The following is a 19,922-nucleotide window of genomic DNA, read 5'->3' on the forward strand; positions in this document are numbered from 1 at the left end:
ATAGTCCAGTAAGACAAAATATTTACTATTGCTAAAGCCCACTTATACTAATTGCAAAATTAGGAACTACATAAAATGGGACAAACCTCTAAGCGTAGGATGTACATAGAGGATATATGATAGTCTAAAAGTCAGCAGCATCTTGGCTGTGTGAATAAATATCTTAATCTAGAAAGGTTGATGAAATTCTGGAAACACTCTGATGGCAAGACTTACGGCTATATGACATATACAGAAATGATAAGAACACAATAGGCAATGGCAAATGTATTAAGTACATGTCTATCCATACATGCGAACTTATATAGCAAATATTTAATATGAATTAAATAAAACTATAGAATTTAACAGAATTTAATTAAATTCTATATTTTAACATATAGTTAGATTCTCTAACCCTTTTTCCTAAGTAGGAAAAATAAAATATAGTAATTTCTTTAAATTCTAGTAACTGTGGAAAAAAAAGGTTTTCCTACAGATTGTTTTTTTTTTTTTTCAAATAGCTGGATGTCTGTCATTGTTTTATAATTGGGATAATTGGATATAAAAGGGAAAATTTATGAAGCATTTCTCTTTTATTCTTTGCTATATTTGGCTCTTGTTTAATAAAGGTGAAATCCACAAAACATACATTTAAATTTACTTTAAATTTACTTTAAAGTGAATGATCCAGAATGATATTGCAGTGTGGATAGGAAGGGGGACTGTAGGTTGTCTCATCCTGGGAACACACTAAATAACTATAAATCTAAATACCATAGAAATTAAATTGAAAACTGACAGAATGGACTCCATAACTAAAAGAAGAGAAAAGGCCACACTGAGGGAGGGAGAATGTATGGCGACCTGCTATAGATGAGAAAAATATTGAGGGTTTTATGAAGAGAAAGGAGCTGTAATCATGAAGAAGGGCAGGGAGAAATAAGACATTCAAAGGGAAGAAATGGGAGAACATTTCCCCAAAGTCTTTGGCTTGGAAATTGATAGGGGATTTCATCCATATTTGCAAGAAGCTTAAAGCCTAGAGGTATAAAGATGAGGAATCTTGGCTGGTATAGAACCAATAAGGCACTGACCTACTCCAGAAGAGAAGACAGGCAAAAAACTCAGGGGCAGACAGGGTGAAAACAGCAATCTGAAGATTGCTTGAAGCAGAGAGTGGGGAAGAGATTATTCACTCTTCACAGAGCATGAGGTGTCTGAGAAGCAGCATTTCAGGAGACACCTCGCTGGGAACAAAGAATCTGGTCAGCACCAATTCCCTTTTCTCCCCATCAATGCAAACACAGTCCCCCTTGCAGGAAGCAGCAAAGACCCAGCACAGACTGCCTACCTTGCTTACATCAAATCCCACATATGGGACAAGCTTGCTTCACATCCAGCATGGCAGACCCTTCTCCTGAAGGACCAGCCCAAACCCCTGAGGACACCATATCTCCCAACCAGACAGATCTGCAGGGCCTCTCTTCTGGTGGAAATGGTTTCACATCTCATTTCACAAGCAGGCCAGAGCACATCTAGTTAAAACTCACCACTTTGGGCCAGGGACCAAACGCTGCCCACTGCCGGCAAGGAAAGACTCTGCAAATGATGGGCTTGAAGGATAGAGCAGCCAAAACACATCAGCAAAGTGCATGCAACACTGATCAGAGACAACTCCTGAAGCTTCAGGTTCTGGGCACTACCCGACCTCTGCCTCATAAGCCCATTCTTTTCCAGACCAGGAGACATACCTGGGTTTTTCTAACACAGAGTTGAAGGCAGAGACTTAGACAAAATGCCTAGAAGAAGGCATTTATTCCAAATAAAGGAACGAGATAAGACCATAGCCAGAGATCTGACTAAACATATAGAAGTAACATACCTTCTGGAGAAGTTAAAAAAAATGAACATACACATACTCACTTGGCTTGAAAAAAGAATAGAAGACATCAGTGAGACCCTTACCACAGAGATAAAAGAGTTTATAGACGAAGAATGCAATAAATGAGATTAGAAACAGGATTGGTGTACCAATCAGCAGACTGGAAGAAGCAGAGGAATTAATTAGTGTCCTGGTAGACAAAATGCTGGAAAATAATGAAGCTGAACAAAAGAGAGAATGATTATGCAAGACGAGAATAGACTTATTGATGCCAGTGACTGCATCAAATGAAATAATATTCATATTAGAGGACTCCCAGAACAAAAAGAGAGACAAAATGGGGCAGAAAAATTATTTGAGGAAATAAAAGCTGAAAACCTCCCTAATCTGGGGAAGGAAACAGACATCCAAATACAGGAGATACAGAGACTTCCCACCAAAATCAACAGAGGCAGGCTAATGCCAAGACATATTGTAATTAAATAGAACAACCAGCAAAAATCCTTGTTCACACTATGTATTTCACCACAGACTTGCTCAGAGCCTCAGTTCTGGTAGAAGCAGTGTCACATCTCTTTTCAGAAGTAGATCAGAAGGGGCGCCTGGGTGGCTCAGTGGGTTAAGCCGCTGCCTTCGGCTCAGGTCATGATCTCAGGGTCCTGGGATCGAGTCCCGCATCGGGCTCTCTCCTCAGCAGGGAGCCTGCTTCCTCCTCTCTCTCTGCCTGCCTCTCTGCCTACTTGTGATCTCTCTCTGTCAAATAAATAAATAAAATCTTAAAAAAAAATTTAAACTTAAAAAAAAAAAAAAAGAAGTAGATCAGAGGAAAGCTAGTTACAATTCACCACATTCTGGCCAGGGATTAAACACTGAACACAGCAGGCAAGGAAAGCTTCTGAAGGCAACTGATTTGAAGAATAGAGCAGCCAAAATAACAGTAGAGCATGCCAAGCACACATCAGAAACATGCCCTGAAGTGCTGGCTCTGGACACTACAGGACCTTCTCTTCATAAGCCCATTAATTTCTGGAGGAGGAAACATAACTGGATTTTCTAACACAGAGAAGAAATAAGAGACTTAGAAAAATGTCAAGATGAGAAATTTGTCACACATGAAGGAACAAGATAAGTAAAACAGATATAAGTAACATGCCTGATGAAGAATTTAAAGCAACAATCATAAGGATACTAACTTGAGGAAAGAATAGAAGAGATCAGGAAAACCATTACCATAATGATAAAAGACTTAAAAATAATCAATAAAATGAAGAATACAAAAAACTAGATTTTAAATACATTTCATACATACAGAAAATGAGATTACAAACACATTTCATGCAATGAATAATGAATTGGAAGAAGCAGAACAAATTAATGATCTAGAAGCAAAGTAATGGAAAGCAGTAAAGTTGAACAAAAGAGAGAAAGAAGAATTATGGCACATAAGAATGGACTCTTAGTGACTCTACTAAATACAATAACATTCATATTATAGAAGTCCCAGAAAAGAGAGAGAAAAAGAGCAGAAAATTTATCTGAGGAAATAATAGTTGAAGATGACCCTAATTTGAGGAAGGAATCAGACATCCAGATTTAGGAGGCACAGAGATCTTCCATAAAGTCAATAAAAGCAGGCCAACACCAAGAAATATTGTGATTAAATTTGCAAAATAGAGTGGAAAAGAAAAAACCTTGGTTGCAGCAAGACAAAAGATATCCTTAACTTACATAGGAAGACTTGTAAAGCTGCTAGAGATTTCTCAGCAGAAACCTGGCAAGCTAGAAGAGAGAGGCATGAGATACTCAAGGTGCTGAATGGGAAAAGTCTGCAGCCAAAAACATTCTAACAAGCAAGGCTGTCATTCATTCTTTTATGACTCCTGTCATTCGAGGAGAGAGAGTTTCCTAGACAATGACCAGAGGAGTTCATGCTTACTAAACCAGCCCTGAAAGAAGTATAAAAGGGAATTCTTTGACTGTAAAGGGGAGACCAGTAACAAAGTCAAGAAAGGATCAGAGAAAATCTCCAGAAACAATGACAAATAAGATATAGAATAGCAACAAATATGTTTCTACCAATAATTACTTTGCATGTAAATTGGTTAAGCACTTTAATTAAAAGACATATAGTGTCAGAATGGATCAAAAACAAGACCCATCAGGGATGTCTGGGTGGCTCAGTGTGTTAAGGCCACTGCCTTTGGCTTGGGTCATGATCCCAGGGTTTTGGGATCAAGGCCTGTATCGGGGGGCTCTCTGCTTGGTGGAGGCTGTGCTTCTACCAGCCCCCCACCTGCCTCTCTGACTACTTGATCCCTAACTGTCAAATAAGTAAGTAAGTAAATAAATAAATAAATAAATAAATAAATAAAAATGACAAATAAATAAATAAAGAATAATGAATAAATAAACAAAAATCTTTAAAAAAAAGACCAATCAATACACTGCCCACAAGAAACTCATTTTACACCTAAAGACAACTGCAGATTGAAGCGAGGAGATAAATATTTATCACACAAATGATGTTAAAGAAAGCCAGAGTAGCAATACTTCAATTAGACAGATTAGACTATAAAGCAAAAACAGGAACATGTGAGAAATTATGGCATTGTATAGAACTGTATGATCATAAAGCAGATCACCCAATAATAAAACATAACAACTGTTAATATTAATGCACCCAACAGGGAGCACTCAAATATATAAAGCAATACCAAACAGAAGAGAACCAATTGATAATAATAACAGTAATAGTAAGGGAGGTTTAACACTTAATTTACAGCAATGGACAAAGCGTCTAAACAGAAAATATAAAAGGATACAATGGCTTTGAATGACACACTGGATCACATGGACTTAACACATATTTTCAGAACATTCAATTCTAAACAGCAGGATATACATTCTTTTCAAGTGCACATAGAACATTTTCCAGAATAAATCACATATTGGGTCACAAAACAGGCCTCAGCATATATAAACAGACTGATATCCTACCATGCACCCATTCTGACCAGAACAGTAAGATCACACTACATGGATGTTAAACAATGTCCTACAAAACAATGAAAAGACAATGAGGAAATCAAAGAGGGAATTGAAAAAAATAAATGGAAAAAACGAGAATAAATACACAACAGTCAGAAACCTTTGGGATGCAATAAAAGTGGTCCTGAGAGGGAAGCATATAGCAATACAGACCTATGTTAAGAAAAAAGAAAAATTTCAAATAAACAGCCCAATTTTACAGCTAAATGAGTTAGAAAAAGAAAAAAAGGTAGCTAGGTTACTGATTAAGTGTCTTCCTCTGACTTGGCTCCTGATCTCAGGGTCCTGGGATCCAGTCCTACGTCCCTGTTCAGGAGTCTCATTCTTCCTCTCCTCCCAATTTTGCTTTCTCTTGCTATCTCTGTCTCTGTTTCTCCTTATCCCTCAAATAAATAAATAAAATCTTAAGAATAAATAAATAAAAGATGCCTAAAGCCAGCAGGAAAAAGGCTATAATAAAGATTACAAGTGAAATAAACGATATAGAGACTTAAAAAAGCCAATAGAACAGATTGAACAGGAGCTGTTTCTGTAAAAAAAAATTAATAAAATTGATAACTTCTTAGCCAGACATACCAAAGAGGAAAAAAAAGGAGTTTTTTGATTACTGATTCAATCTTGTTCCTAGTAATCACTCTGTTCAGATTTTCTATTTCTTTATTGATACAGTTTTGGAAGATTGTATGTTTTAGAAATGGGTCATTTCTTCTTTGTACCCACTTCTTCAATTTGTTGGCATGAGTTACGTGTCTTGGTGTGGATCTTGTTGCATTCATTTTTTTTTTGGTGCTTTCTGTGCTTCCTGGACCTGGGTGTCTCTTTCTTTCCCCAGGTTAGGGAAGTTCTTAGCTGGTATTTTTCAATTAGGTTATTTACCATTTTGTTTCTTTTTTCTCCTTCTGTGACACCTTTATTTTTTTAAATTTTTAAAAATTTATTTATTTGAGAGAGAGAGAACATTAGAGCATGAGTTCAGGGTAGGGGAAGGCAAAGGGAGAAGAAGAGGACTCCTTATTTCTGATGGGTGCAAAATTCAATTCCAGGTCCCTGAGGATCATGACTTGGGCTGAAGGGAGATGCTTAACTGACTGAGCCACACAGAGGCCCCTGGGACATCTTTAATATAAATATTAGCACCCTTGATGTTGTCACAGGTCCTTAACTTCTCATTGTTTTAACCTAAACGTGTACATGCGCACGCGCGTGTGTGTGTGCACCTGCACATCCATACTGGGGAGAGGGGTGTCCAAGGTACTACTGGAGGCTACTCTTCCCTTTTGTCTCCCCCCCATGACCACACAGATGGCCTACTCCCCACTCAGAGGAGCATTATCCACCAGTGGAATCTGTGGTGTATCTGAGCTGGACAAAGCTACACCTGGACCACCCCAAGAGGTCAACATGCCTGTTTGCCCACAGCCTCAGGAGATTCTCCACAGCTGGAGGCAGCCAGTGGCCTGAGCTCCAGGAAACTTGCTTCAGCAGTGGGGAGGTTGATTCTAAACGATGCTTTTTTCTTTTTGCTATTCAGTTGGGTGCTTTATATTATGCGGTCTTTCAGATCCCTGACCTATTCATCTGCTTCCTCTAACCTGCTCTTGATTTCCTCTAGTGCATTTTTCAATTCCATTACTTAATTCTTCAACTCTGTTTTTGTTTTTTTTTTTTTAAATATTTTTGTTAAAGTTCTCACTGAGCTCATCCACTCTTCTCTCCAGTCTGGTGAGTATCACTTCCACAATTATCTTGAACTCTTTTACAGCCATATTGCTCATCTCCATTTCTTTTAGATTTTATCTTGTGATTTTTGTTTGTTCCTTTATTTGGGACATATTCTGTCTTTTAGTTTTCAGATATTAGGTAGGTAAGCTATGTGTACTGATATTGAAAGTAGTGGTTTTGTGTGTGTAAGAGATCCTATGGTGCAGTCTTCTTGGTCACTGGAACGAGGTGTCTATTGTGTGGGCTGAGTGTGTCCTCTCCTTGTGGCTGAGTCCTATCATCATGGGCATGCTAGTGGGTGGAACTGCCCTTCCTAATAACTCACTTTGCCTGCTATATGTAGATAGACTGGGCAAGGTTTGCTTCTCATGGTATTAAGAGGCCCACTTGCTGCTAATGGGCTTGTTGATGGGTAGGAATGGTTCAGTCCAGCTATCTACAGCAAGCCTGTGTACTGCAGTTGCAGGCACACAAAAGGACAGGATTTCTCCTTGCACATTCAGCCTTGTGGCTTAGATGCAGGAAATGCTAGTTATCTTCCAGTCACAGGGCAGAAGTAACTCTGGAGTCATGCTGGACTGGACACATCTTCCCACTGGGTTTGGAGGGGCAGGTCCTCTTTCAGAAGGATGCCTGACAAGGTGATTGTGTTGCTGGGATGGGTCTGCAGTGGCAGGGCATGCAGTGCTAGTGGGGTTGATAGAAAGTGTTAGAACTGATTTTTTTCCAAACACCTAGTTATCTAGGTTAGTAGGAGATTGAGAAATGGTGCCTATCAGCTCTTTTGTCACTGGAGAAATCATTTGCAGATTCCCATTCCTCCAGCACATGTTCTTATTAGACATTAAATCATCTTGCCTTAAACCACAGGTGATTTCCAAACTGTTGCTTCTGTGTTACATTTCATGTGAGTTGTTTAGTATTCTGGTTCCTTTGCCCTCTAGTTCTACTAGAAATAAGCCCACTTATTTTTGCCCAGGAGTTAAAACCTACTGATTTTCAAAGCTAGATGTTATGAGGACTTATCTTTCCAGTGGGAACCCCACTGCCACGGTTGCCCATTGTGGGTTCTGAAACTTTTGCCCCTCTATACTTGTAACATCTCCTCCCCTCCTACTCTTTTTTGACTTGGGCTTCTCTCTATAACTATTTTTGAAAGATCAGTTCTGGACCATTTTCAGAATTGGTTTGTTGCAAAATTGTATTTGTTGTCTCAGTGTGCCCATGGAATGAGGTGAACTCAGGATTCTCCTACTCCCCTGTCTTCCTATTGAAATTAAAAGCTACTGGTTTTTAGACAAACACTTTAGTCTCTTAAAGCATGTTCAGAAAAGGAAGTAGAAATATATGCCTTGATTATAATAATGCAAGCCTTTGTAATTGTTCAAGAATTTGACTTTGTTGATATCTTTATTTCATCCTACAGCTTTGAGCTAATGTCTAGTACCTTTTTATTCAATCTGCAGGACTCTATTTAGCTTTCCTTGCGGGGCAAATCTAGTGGCAGTAAACTTCCTTGAATTAGGTCTATCTGGGACTGCCTTAATGTTTACCTTTTTTTGAACGACAGTTTTTGCCAAATACAGGATTCTTGTTTTTCAGGAGTTCCTCCCTTACCCCACATTGAAAACATAAACCTAGACTCATGACCTCCAAAGTTTTGATGAGAAATATGCTGATAATTGTATTGAGGATTTCTTTGTGTGCTGAGTCACATCTTATCTATTTCAAAATTTTTTTCATTTCAACAGTTTGATTATATCTGCTTCCATGAGTTTCTTTGATTTTATCTTAATTGGAGTTCACTGAGCTTCTTGAATATTCATGTTTTTCAACAAATTCAATCTTCAGCCACTGCAAATATATGAAAATAATCTCTCTGTCCTTTTCTCTTTCTCTTTCTGACACTCCCACAAACCACATATTGGTCTGCTGGTTGTGTTCCACTGATTTGTTTTTGTTTTTCCTTTTTATCTCTTATACTTAACCATTCTAATTGTCCTATTTTCATGGTCTCTGACTCTCCTGCCTACTTAGAGTCATCCAACAATCCCTTTTGAATTTAGTTATTTTACTTTCATACTCCAGAAATTCTTTTTGGTTACTTTTTAGGTTTTGTATCTTTATATTGATATATTCATTTTGTTCACACATTGTTTTCTTTACAGGAAAGGTTTTTTCTTTACAGGAAATGTTTTTTCTTTACAGGAAAGTACTTTCCTTTACTTATTTGAGCATATAGGACATGATTGTTTTAAAGTCTAGGTTAGTAGATAAGATATTAACTCTTTCTCAGGGATAGTTTCTGTTGATAATTGTTTTTTTCATTTCATTTAATTTTTATTGTTTTTTAATTTTTTATTTTTTATAAACATGTATTTTTATCTCCAGGGGTACAGGTCTGTGAATCAGCACTCACCAAAACACATACCCTCCCCAATGTCCATAACCCCACCCCCCCATTTTTAAATTTTTAAAAAAGATTTTTTTCTTTTCTTTTTTTTTTTTTAAAGATTTTATTTATTTATTTGACAGACAGGGATCACCAGTATGCAGAGAGGCAGGCAGAGAGAGGAGGAAGTAGGCTCCCTGCTGAGCAGAGAATAAATAAATAAATAAATAAGCTTTTATTTATTTATTTGACAGAGTGAAGAAAAAAGCAAGCACAAGCAGGGGAACTATCAAGGGAGAGAAAGAAGCAGACTATTGACTGAGCAGGGAACCCAACATGGGGCTCAATCCTAGAACCACAGGATTTTGACCTGAGCCACAGGCAGGCTCTTAACCAAGTGAGCCACCCAGGTGCCCCTTATCTTATTTTTTAATATTTATTTTAGAGAGAGAGGGCGAGGGGAGGGCAGAGAGAGAGGGAGGGAGAGAAATAGACTTCTGGCTGAGCACAGAGCCCAACATAGGGTTCTATCTCACCACACTGAGATCATGAACTCAGCTGGAATAAAGAGTCAGACACTTAACCAAATGGGCACTCCCTTTTTAAAAAGTTCTTTTTAATGGACTACACTTTCTTTTATTCCTTGTGATGGTGTGTGTGTGTGCATGCATGTATGCATGCGTGCATGTGTAGGAAACTGGGGATTTGAATCTGATAGAGGGTAACTCTGGAAATAAAAATCTCCCTCTTCTCATGGTATGTTGTTTTGTTTGTTTGTTTGCTCCTGCTGTTGGCTATCTCTGTCCTGAGAAAGAGACTGCATTGTTAAAGTCTTTCAGGTAATTTCTAAGTCTGCAATTTTGCCTAGGTTCTGTGAAACAACTTCCTATGTATCTCCCATGTGTATATTGTACTGTTAAAAAAATAACATAGAGCGTATCATGCTTAGCGAAATAAGTCAAGCAGAGAAAGACAACTATCATATGATCTCCCTGATATGAGGAAGTGGGGATGCAACATGGGGGCTTAAGTGGGTAGGAGAAGAATAAATGAAACAAGATGGGATTGGGAGGGAGACAAACCATAAGTGACTCTTAATCTCACAAAACAAACTGAGGGTTGCTGGGGGGAGGGGGTGTGGGAGAGGGGGTGGGGTTATGGACATTGGGGAGGGTATGTGCTTTGGTGAGTGCTGTGAAGTGTGTAAACCTGGTGATTCACAGACCTGTACCCCTGGAGATAAAAATATATGTTTATAAAAAATTAAAAATTTTTTAAAAATCCTAAAAAAAAAAGATAGCATAGACTGTGTGTCTTAAACATTTATATCTCACACTTCTGGAAGCTGGGAAGTCCAATATTAGGTTTATGGCTGATTTGATTTCTGGTGGAAGCCTGCTTTCTGTCTTGCAGATGACCAACTTCTGTGTCCTGATGTGCTACAAAAATATTAATATTTCTCTCTCTTCCTCCCTCATCTTCTAAAGCCAGTAATACCACTTAGAAGTTTCCTATCTCTTGAGGTCATCTAACTAATAACCTGGTGGAAGCCAAATATTGTTATATTGTGAGTTAGTGCTTTAAAATATGAATTTGGGGGCACATTCAGCTCACGGTATTCCATCTTTGATCCTCAATATTCATATCCTTCTTAGATGCAAAAGACATTCACCCCATTCCTACATCTCCAAAAGTCTTAATTCATTACAGAATCTGTTCTACAGCCTAAAGTCTGATTTAGATACAGGTAGTCCTACAAGTTACCTGATGCAACATTATCCAGAGGAAATCTTTGAAACCAGACAAGTTGTTTCCAAAATACAGTTGTGTTATAGGCATAAAATAGACATTCCTGCTCTGAAAAACACAAACAGCAAAGGAGGAGAGGGTGATAATACCTAAGAGTTAGATCAGATTGTGCCAATGCTACTGTCTAGTGGAGAAACAAAATTTTAGAGCTTCTTACTTTTTCATCTTCCCAGAATCTTCTGCCTCGCTTTACTCTTTAAGCAAAAAATTAATAATTTTATAAAATTACATTATTCTATCATTTACATACAGTAATAACACTATAAGAAATTCAAGGTACGACATAGTGCTGCCCTTACTTTCACCCACTATGTAGCAACATAAGATTTAAAAGTCTACTCATATAAACACATCAATCAGTATACATTTCATATGGGACCATAGAAACAAATCTCTCTCTCTCTCACACACACACACACACACACACACACACACTGACTGTGATAAATGGAGCCTAAATTTCCATTATTCAGGTTCAATGGATATTACTTCAAAATGACCACAAATGTTGAAAGAGTGGCTAAAGTGTCAATTCCAAAAATGCACATAGAATGGAATGGAAGAGGTATGGAGAAAGCCAACAATTCCCAAAAGGCATATTACAAAAAATATGTATGCTTTGATCTACCATAAGAATGCTGGGAATGTACCATCTTCAATAACACATAAGGATGAGACTATTCTTTTCAGTAGTAATGGTAAGTGAAATCAAATTCTTTCCTATTCAACTACCACTGACTTACTATCTGGATTTGTCATATAGTGGGCTAGCCTTAGAGATGTTGTCTGTCCATGGCTACTCAACCCTGGTTATTCTTATGCATTGCTCATGGTTGGCCTCATAATTGGAATCATAAACTTGGCTGAAGCCACACTTGGCTTACCTCACTTGAACTCATCAATTCATCATAACTTAAATACACATGAACAGTCCAAAACAGCCCTTAATGACATTTCATCCTAGAAATCCAGTTTACTTAATAAAGATGAACCACACAAATTAATGCAATTCAAAACCCCCACCAAATTCAACCCCATGCTCCATGAAAGATGCATTTGCTTTAGTTCATTCTTACCTTGGTTTTTCTCCTTTCCTTGTGAATCCAATTTTTTTCTCAAACATTTTTTTCCCCCTTTGATCATCTGTAAATATTAAAAGAATGGCAAGTGGTAAAAACACTTTACAAAAGGATATTTTACATTATTTGCAATAACTGCATCTGGGCAAAAGTATGACCTCCCACTTCATTCATAATTTTACATTTTGAACAGAGTAGTGGCTAAAAGAATACTTAAAATCTCTGACTTGAATAATACATGAAACCAGAGTCTTGGAATATTTTATTTTGTTTTAAATTTTATTTTATTTTTTTGAGTGTTCCAAGATTCATTGTTTACGTATCACACCTAGTGCTCCATGCAATATATGCCATCCTAATACTCACCACCAGGTTCACCCATCCTCCTATCTTCCCCTCCAATCTAAAACCCCCAGTTTTTTTTTTTTAAAGATTTTATTTGTTGATTTGACAGACAGAGATCACAAGCAGACAGAGAGGCAGGCAGAGAGAGAGAGGGAAGCAGGTTCCCTGCTGAGCAGAGAGCCTGATGCGGGACTGGATCCCAGGACCCTGAGATCATGACCTGAGCCGAAGGCAGCGGCTTAACCCACTGAGCCACCCAGGCGCCCATAAAACCCCCAGTTTTTTTTTTTTTTTTTTTCTCAGAGTCCACAGTCTCTCATGGTTCATCTTGGATCACTTTCTTAAATTGTGTTTCACTCATTGAGAATACAGGAGATTTATTTTATTTTATTTTTTTTATAAACTTTGGACATACTTGAATTTTGACAGGTAAGATTGTTTTTACTGTTATATGAACCTGTTCTTTTTTTCTGTGTCTACACAAATCGGTACTTTGTAGAAAGTGTCTTCATGACAGGAAAATCAACAATACATATGTCTTTGACATTCATGAACCAGTAAAGTATAACTGGAAAAGGGATGGATTTGGAGGTTCACAAAACTTAGGTCTATTTATGGTAACTATGATTTTGAGTAAATATCAGTGTTCTCACCTATAAAATAGGTATATTATGGAGTTGTGAATATGAAATGAGATCATATATATATAAGAAGTGCTAAATAGAGAATAGGACACATGACTAAAAGTTTAGATCTATTTCTTGGTGGGGGTGTCTTGAAGGGAAAGATGTTGTGCAGTGTTTCATGATCTGCCTGCACCATAATTTAGTCAAAAGACCTGTATTGATAGTCATTTGGATTATTTTTCCAATATTTGCTGTAATAAATAAGGCATTTAACCTCTTAGCATCTAATATTTGTAGCAGATGTACTTATATATCTGATTAACTTATTAAATAATAAAGACACTACTCAAGTCAGTTGACAACTACAAAACTCCTGGAATGCCATGTCATCATGAAATACTGTCATTTAGCACTGATGGAATGTATTTCATGATTACTCTGTTGTCAATTTAACATTTGGGGGATACAAATTAAAATCTTAACTGTGATCAAATTGGGGAAAGGCAGTCCATGCCACAGAAAATTTGTGTTTAAAAGGGAGATTAAAAATTGTTTGTCTTAAACGTGTTGCTAAGGGGAATGTCTAAGAAACTACTACCTGTGTTTCCTTTTAGGGGTTTTGTAGTCTTAGGTGTCATATATAAGTCTTTCATTCATCTTGTATTCATTTTTCTGTGTGGTGTAAGAAAGTTGTCCTATTTCATTCTTTCACATGAAGCTGTCAAGTTTTCCCAGCACCATTTGTCAAACAGACTGTCTTTTTGCCAATGTATATTTTGTATACTTTTTTGTAGATGAATTGACCAGATAGGTGTGGGGTTTTCTGGGTTTGTCTAACCAGCAACATTGACCTATGAGTCTATTTTTTTCCCAGTAATATACTGTTTTGACTACTGTAGCTTTGTAGTATATCTTGAAAACTTGTGACACCTCCAGTATTATTCTGTGGGTGGGTGAGTGGGGTCCTGGGGGATGGTGAAGATAGGTGAAGGGGAATAATAATAATAGCAATTAAGTCATGTGGCTTAAAATTTTGGTATAGGGGATATAGACAGTGATATTGTGATAACATTGTTTGGTGACAGATTGGTAAGTCCACCTATTATTATGAACATTGCTAGTGTATAGAATTATTGAAACCGATATAACATTGCATAAAGAAGAAAGAATTGTTTTTCATCAGGGCACACTAAAAAGTGTGGTAAAGAAAGATATTAAATGCAATAAAATTTGAAAGCAAGATTCTGAAGTCAGGAAAAGATAGAGTAAGTATTATCAAACAAAATGAGAACTCCTGGGATCCTCCCAGGACTGCAGATATTTCCAACTTGTCTCATTTTTTGGAGGCAAAGAATAGCACAATATAAGAAACTGGCACATTTGATTTTTTCTATAGTTCAAGAGTGGAAAAAGATCTCAAAAACCATTCTTCTACACCCAAATGAAAATATTTCATAAGATTTTTTACTCTTGCAATCTTGAGATTAATACAAGATTACCCACAACTCTATGGCCAACTAATCAATAAAGCTGGAAAGAATATCCTCTGAAAAAAGTCCCTTCAAAAAATAGTTTTGGTGGGATTATGGACATTGGGGAGGGTATGTGCTTTGGTGAGTGCTGTGAAGAGTGTAAACCTGGTGATTCACAGACCTGTACCCCTGGGGATAAAAATATATGTTTATAAAAAATAAAAAAAATTAAAAAAAAAGAAACACGCCAGTGAAAATTCACAAAAATTTTAATGTTTCAATGTTCTATAAGTAGCAAAAATTTGGAAGAAGGTAGAGTCATGATAGATTTTTGACCAATCATTTGGTAAACTTCTATTGAATTAGACTGATGTCTGTGTTAAATGGTATCTGTGACAATAAATTGTATCACCAGCCAAAAAAAAAAAAAAAAAAAATAGTTTTGGTGAAATCCCAATAGTTCAATTTTTCCCTTGCTTCCCTTGCCTTTTGTGTTGTTCCTAGGAAGATGTTGCTGCAGCAGAGGTTGAAGAGGTTGCTGCCTGTGTTCTCCTCAAGGATTTTGATGGATTCCTTTCGCACACACACACACACACAAAAATAGTTTTGGGAAAACTGGACCGCCACTTGAATGAAACTGGACCACTTTCTTAACTAATACAGAAGAATAAATTCAAAATGGATGAAAGATTTAAATATGAAACAGGAAGCCATCAAAATTCCAGAGGACAAAACAGTCAGCAACCTCTTTGACCCTGCTCTGTAGTAATATCTCAATACACAGGGGTGAGGGAACCAAAAGCAAAAATGAGCTCTTGGGACTTCATCAAGATAAAAATCTTCTCCACAGCAAAGGAAATAATCAGAAATACTAAAAGGCAGCCTATGGAACCAGAGAAGATCTTTGAAAATGACATATTTGATATAGGATTAATATCCAATATCTATAAAGAACATATCAAACTCAATACCCAAAAAAGAATCCAGTTAAGAAATGGACAGAACACATGAATGGTTTTCCAAAGAGGACATCTAGATCACTAGCACATGAAAATATTCTCAACATCAACATCAGGGAAACACACATTGAAACCACCACAGATGCCACATCACACCTGTCAGAATAGCTAAAATTAATGAACACACACTTCTCTAAAAAAGACATACATATGACTAACAGACACATGAAAAAATGTTCAGCATCATTATCCATCAGGAAATGCAAATCAAAACCACAATAAGATACCACTTTACACCAGTTAGAATGGCAAAAATGGATAAGGCAAGAAACAACAAATATAGGAGAAGTTGCAGAGAAAGGGGAACCTTCTTACACTGTTGGTGGGAAGGCAGGCTGGTACAGCCACTCTGGAAAACAGTGCAGAGTTTCCTCAAAAAGTTAAAAATATGCTACCCTATGACCCAGCAATTGCACTATTGAGTATTTACCACAAAGACACAGATGTAGTGAGAAGGGCCACATGTACCCCAATGTTCATAGTAGCAATGTCCACAATAGTCAAAGTGTGGAAAGAGCTGAGATGTCCTCTACTAGATGAATGGATAAAGAAGATGTGGTCCATATATATAATGGGATACTTCTCAACTATCAGAAGGGCTGAAAAACCACCATTTGCATCAACATGGATGGAACTGGAGGGGGTTATGTCAAGTGAAGTAAATCAAAGATAATTATCATATTTGGAACATAAGCAATAGCATAGAGGACCATAGGGAAAGGAAGGGAAATCCAAAGGGAGAGAAATCAGAGAGTGCGATCAACCATGAGAAACTATGGACCACATGTACCAGTCTGGGGATTTCAGAGTGAAATCTAAGGAAGCAAAAAACAATCTGGGGTGGGAAAGGGTAACAGGGTTATAGGTATTGAGGAGGGCATGTGCTGTGATGAGCCCTGGGTATTATACTTAACTAATGAAGCATTGAACACTGCCTCAAGAACTAATTTTGTACTATAGGGTGGCTAACTGAATGTAATAAAAATAAATAAACTTTAAAAAAGAATAATCAAAATTAACAGCATAGGTAACAATAGATTTCTGTGGAGAAAGGAGTATACTCTTAAACTGTTGGAGGGAATGCAACCTGTGCTGCCACTGTGGACACACTATGATGTTCCTCAAAAAGCTAAAAGTAGAACTACTCTATGACTCAGAAGTTGTACTAATAGTACAATTGTACTGTATAATTTTGGGGTTATAGAGTAGTTCTATTTTCACCTTTTGATGAGTCACTGAATTCTTTTCCAGCAACCAATATTGTACTGTATGTTAACTAGAATTTTTAAATTTTATTTTAATTTTCCAGTGTTCCAAGATTCATTGTTTACTAAATGAAAATTAGAATTTAAGTAAAAATTAAATAAAATAAAAAAGAAAACAGATTTATATAGAAGAAAATTATGAAAACCATTGTAATACAGTGTAATAATATACATTATCATGTATATGCTCTTATCATCAGTATCTAAATGATTAATTCAGGTTATCAATCAATGTACCATGGCTTAATATATTCATACAGACAAAAAACATACTGATATACAAGAGGGCAATCCCTCTAAAAAGAACTGACTGGTCTTTTACTTTGTTACACTTAGTTCATCACTAGTTCATGTTACCAAATGTATTTACTGTAAGAAGAATATATATATATATATATTTTTTTTTTTTAAATCCTATCATATCTTCATTTGAGAGGTGAAACAGAGGAATACTAAACCATACATTAATAGTTAAGAAACCTAGTTTTAATAACCAGTGGGCAGAATACAAAATTCAAAAAAGTGTTCTGAGAACTAGAATACATATAGGAAACAGGACATTTTCTTTTTCTTTCTTTCTTTTTTTTAATTTCTTTTCTGTGTAACAGAATTCATTGTTTTTGCACCACGCCCAGAGCTCAATGGGTGCCCACCTTGTTCCCCAACCTTTCACCTCCCGCCCCTTCCAGACCCTCGGGTTGTTTTTCAGAGTCCATAGTCTCTCATGGTTCACCTCTCCTTCCAATTTCCCCCAACTCCCTTCTCCTCTCTAACTCCCCATGTCCTCCATGCTATTTGTTATGCTCCACAAATAAGTGAAACCATATGATACTTGACTCTCTCTGCTTGACTTATTTTACTCAGCATAATCTCTTACAGTCCTGTCCATGTTGACACAAAAGTTGGGTATTCGTCCTTTCTGATGGAGGCATAATACTCCATAGTGTATGTGGACCACATCTTCCTTACCCATTTGTCCGTAGAAGGGCATCTTGGTTCTTTCCACAGTTTGGGGTCCATGGCCATTGCTGCTATAAACATTGTGGTACAGATGGCCCTTATTTTCACAACATCTGTATCTTTGGGGTAAATACCCAGGAGTGCAATTGCAGGGTCATAGGGAAGCTCTATTTTTAATTTCTTGAGGAATCTCCACACTGTTCTCCAAAGAGGCTGCACCAACTTGCATTCCCACCAACAGTGTAAGAGGGTTCCCCTTTCTCCACATCCCCTCCAACACATGTTGTTTCCGGTCTTGCTAATTTTGGCCATTCTAACTGGTGTAAGGTGATATCTCAATGTGGTTTTCATTTGAATCTCCCTGATGGCTAATGATGATGTACATTTTTTCATGTGTCTGATAGCCATTTGTATGATTTAATTGGAAAAGTGTCTGTATCTTAGGCCCATTTTTTGATATGATTATCTGTTTTGTGTGTGTTGAGTTTGAGGAGTTCTTTATAGATCCTGGATAGGAAACAGGATATTTTCTATTAAAATAGATTTTTAAAAAAGATTTTTTTTTATTTTATTTTATTTTTTTTTAAAAGATTTTAAAAGGATTTTTAAAAAGATTTTATTTTTAAGAAATCATATCCAATGTGGGACTGGAAATAACAGCCTCAAGAACAGGAGTCACACATTCCATCAACTGAAACAACCAGGTGCCCCATTATAGAAATTTTTTTTAAACTTTATATTTTTGGGGAGTTTATCATATATAAAGATGTATGTAGTTGTATATGCACAGTTTAAATAATAAATAGGAGGCCACTCCCATATTGCCAACAGCTAAATTCAGAAGTAGATGATGGAAATTTGAATTGTTTCTAGATTGGGATTATCAGGAACACTGGTGTTGAAAATTTTTTTTTAGAAGAACTTCTGTCCGACACTGGCTCTCAAAAATGGCTTTTTGGTCAATAGCATTCGTATTGCCTGGGAACTTGTCAGATATCCAAGTTGTAATGTCTACCCCAGAAGTATTAAATCAGGAACACTGGGTGAGGCCCAGCAATGTGTGCTTTTACAAACCCTGTAAGTGTTTAAACAGTGATGTCTGTATATAAATCTAAATATAATTTTCTATATTTATATTTTATGTATATTATAATATAATAGATATTATATATATATAATATATATATATTATATATATATATAAATATATATAGAATATATATTTATATTTATGTAGAAGCTGTTTGTCAAGGACAGTGTTCATGCAATCTTAGGCTTTTTGTTTTCAAAACAAATTTGCTAATTTATATTTCTACCAGTAAGAGAACTTACACAGTCCCCCAAGGATAAATGTACTTCAAACTCCAAAACTCTAAACATATCTTAAAGTCTCCTTATGTGAAAAATGTGAGTTTTGTGAATACTGACCTACAATTTACAAAATGCTTAGCACTTAGACAAGCCAAGAAACAGACCCTTAACTACAGAGAGCAAACTGATAGTTTCCAGAAGGGAGGTGGGTGAGGGATAAGTTTGTGAAATAAGTAATGAGGATTAAGGAAGGCACTTGTGATGAGCAATGGGTGTTGCATGGAAGTTTTGGCTCACGATTTTGTACACCTGAAACTAATATTACACTGTATGTTAAACATATTGGATTAAAATGAAATAAAAATTACTTAGCTATCTACCAAAAAATTATATTTTTACTTAGAGATGGGTGTTATTAATAGGCAGGTAAACAAAATCATGGATGATGTACAATGATGTATAATGATACATTGCTTTAATATGCCATTTTCGTATTTAAACTCCTTAGGAAAAGAACTGCTCACTCCTGCTCTTCTCCTTTGCAATCATTTGGTATTTTGCTGATTGAGTGTCCAGTTTCTGAAGAGTGTCTTTTGTTTCACTATAACATGTAAAACCTGCTCAAGACTGCTATATGATATATTTACAACCATACAGAAGAGTTTATGCTCAACCTGCTCTTTAGATGGCAATAAATGTTCCATTTTTAAAATAAATTTAGACTTCACAACTATCAGTACAGTGATGTTTTATAGTATAAGTCATGATTAACACATGCGTGGTCACTGCTGCCAGAAAGTGGATTGCCTTGTGACAATAGGAGGCTAAACAAGGAAATTGCAAAACATATCACCATCCAGAGGAATCTTGGAGAAAACACTTGGAGTTTGGCCTCCATACACCCTTGTTTGCCTCATTAATACACATGCAGGAGACCCCATCTTAGATAGGAGAATCCATAGATATACATGACACAACAGCAGGTCGTGAGGCAGCTAGTCTTTTACATC

General features: G+C 36.7%; 1 long non-coding RNA gene across 1 annotated transcript in view; it reads right to left on the reverse strand.

Moving 5' to 3' along the window:
- LOC309856898 overlaps positions 1-11,981 on the reverse strand; it is a 32,194-nt gene extending 20,213 nt beyond the window's left edge. The window contains exon 1 of the long non-coding RNA XR_014307402.1: positions 11,912-11,981. This is a non-coding gene — a long non-coding RNA (uncharacterized lncRNA). The remainder of the gene's footprint in view (positions 1-11,911) is intronic.
- Between the last annotated feature and the right edge of the window lie 7,941 nt (positions 11,982-19,922).

This window comes from Mustela nivalis (assembly GCF_964662115.1).
Source record: "Mustela nivalis genome assembly, chromosome: Y".
In the NCBI taxonomy this organism is placed as follows: domain Eukaryota; kingdom Metazoa; phylum Chordata; class Mammalia; order Carnivora; family Mustelidae; genus Mustela; species Mustela nivalis.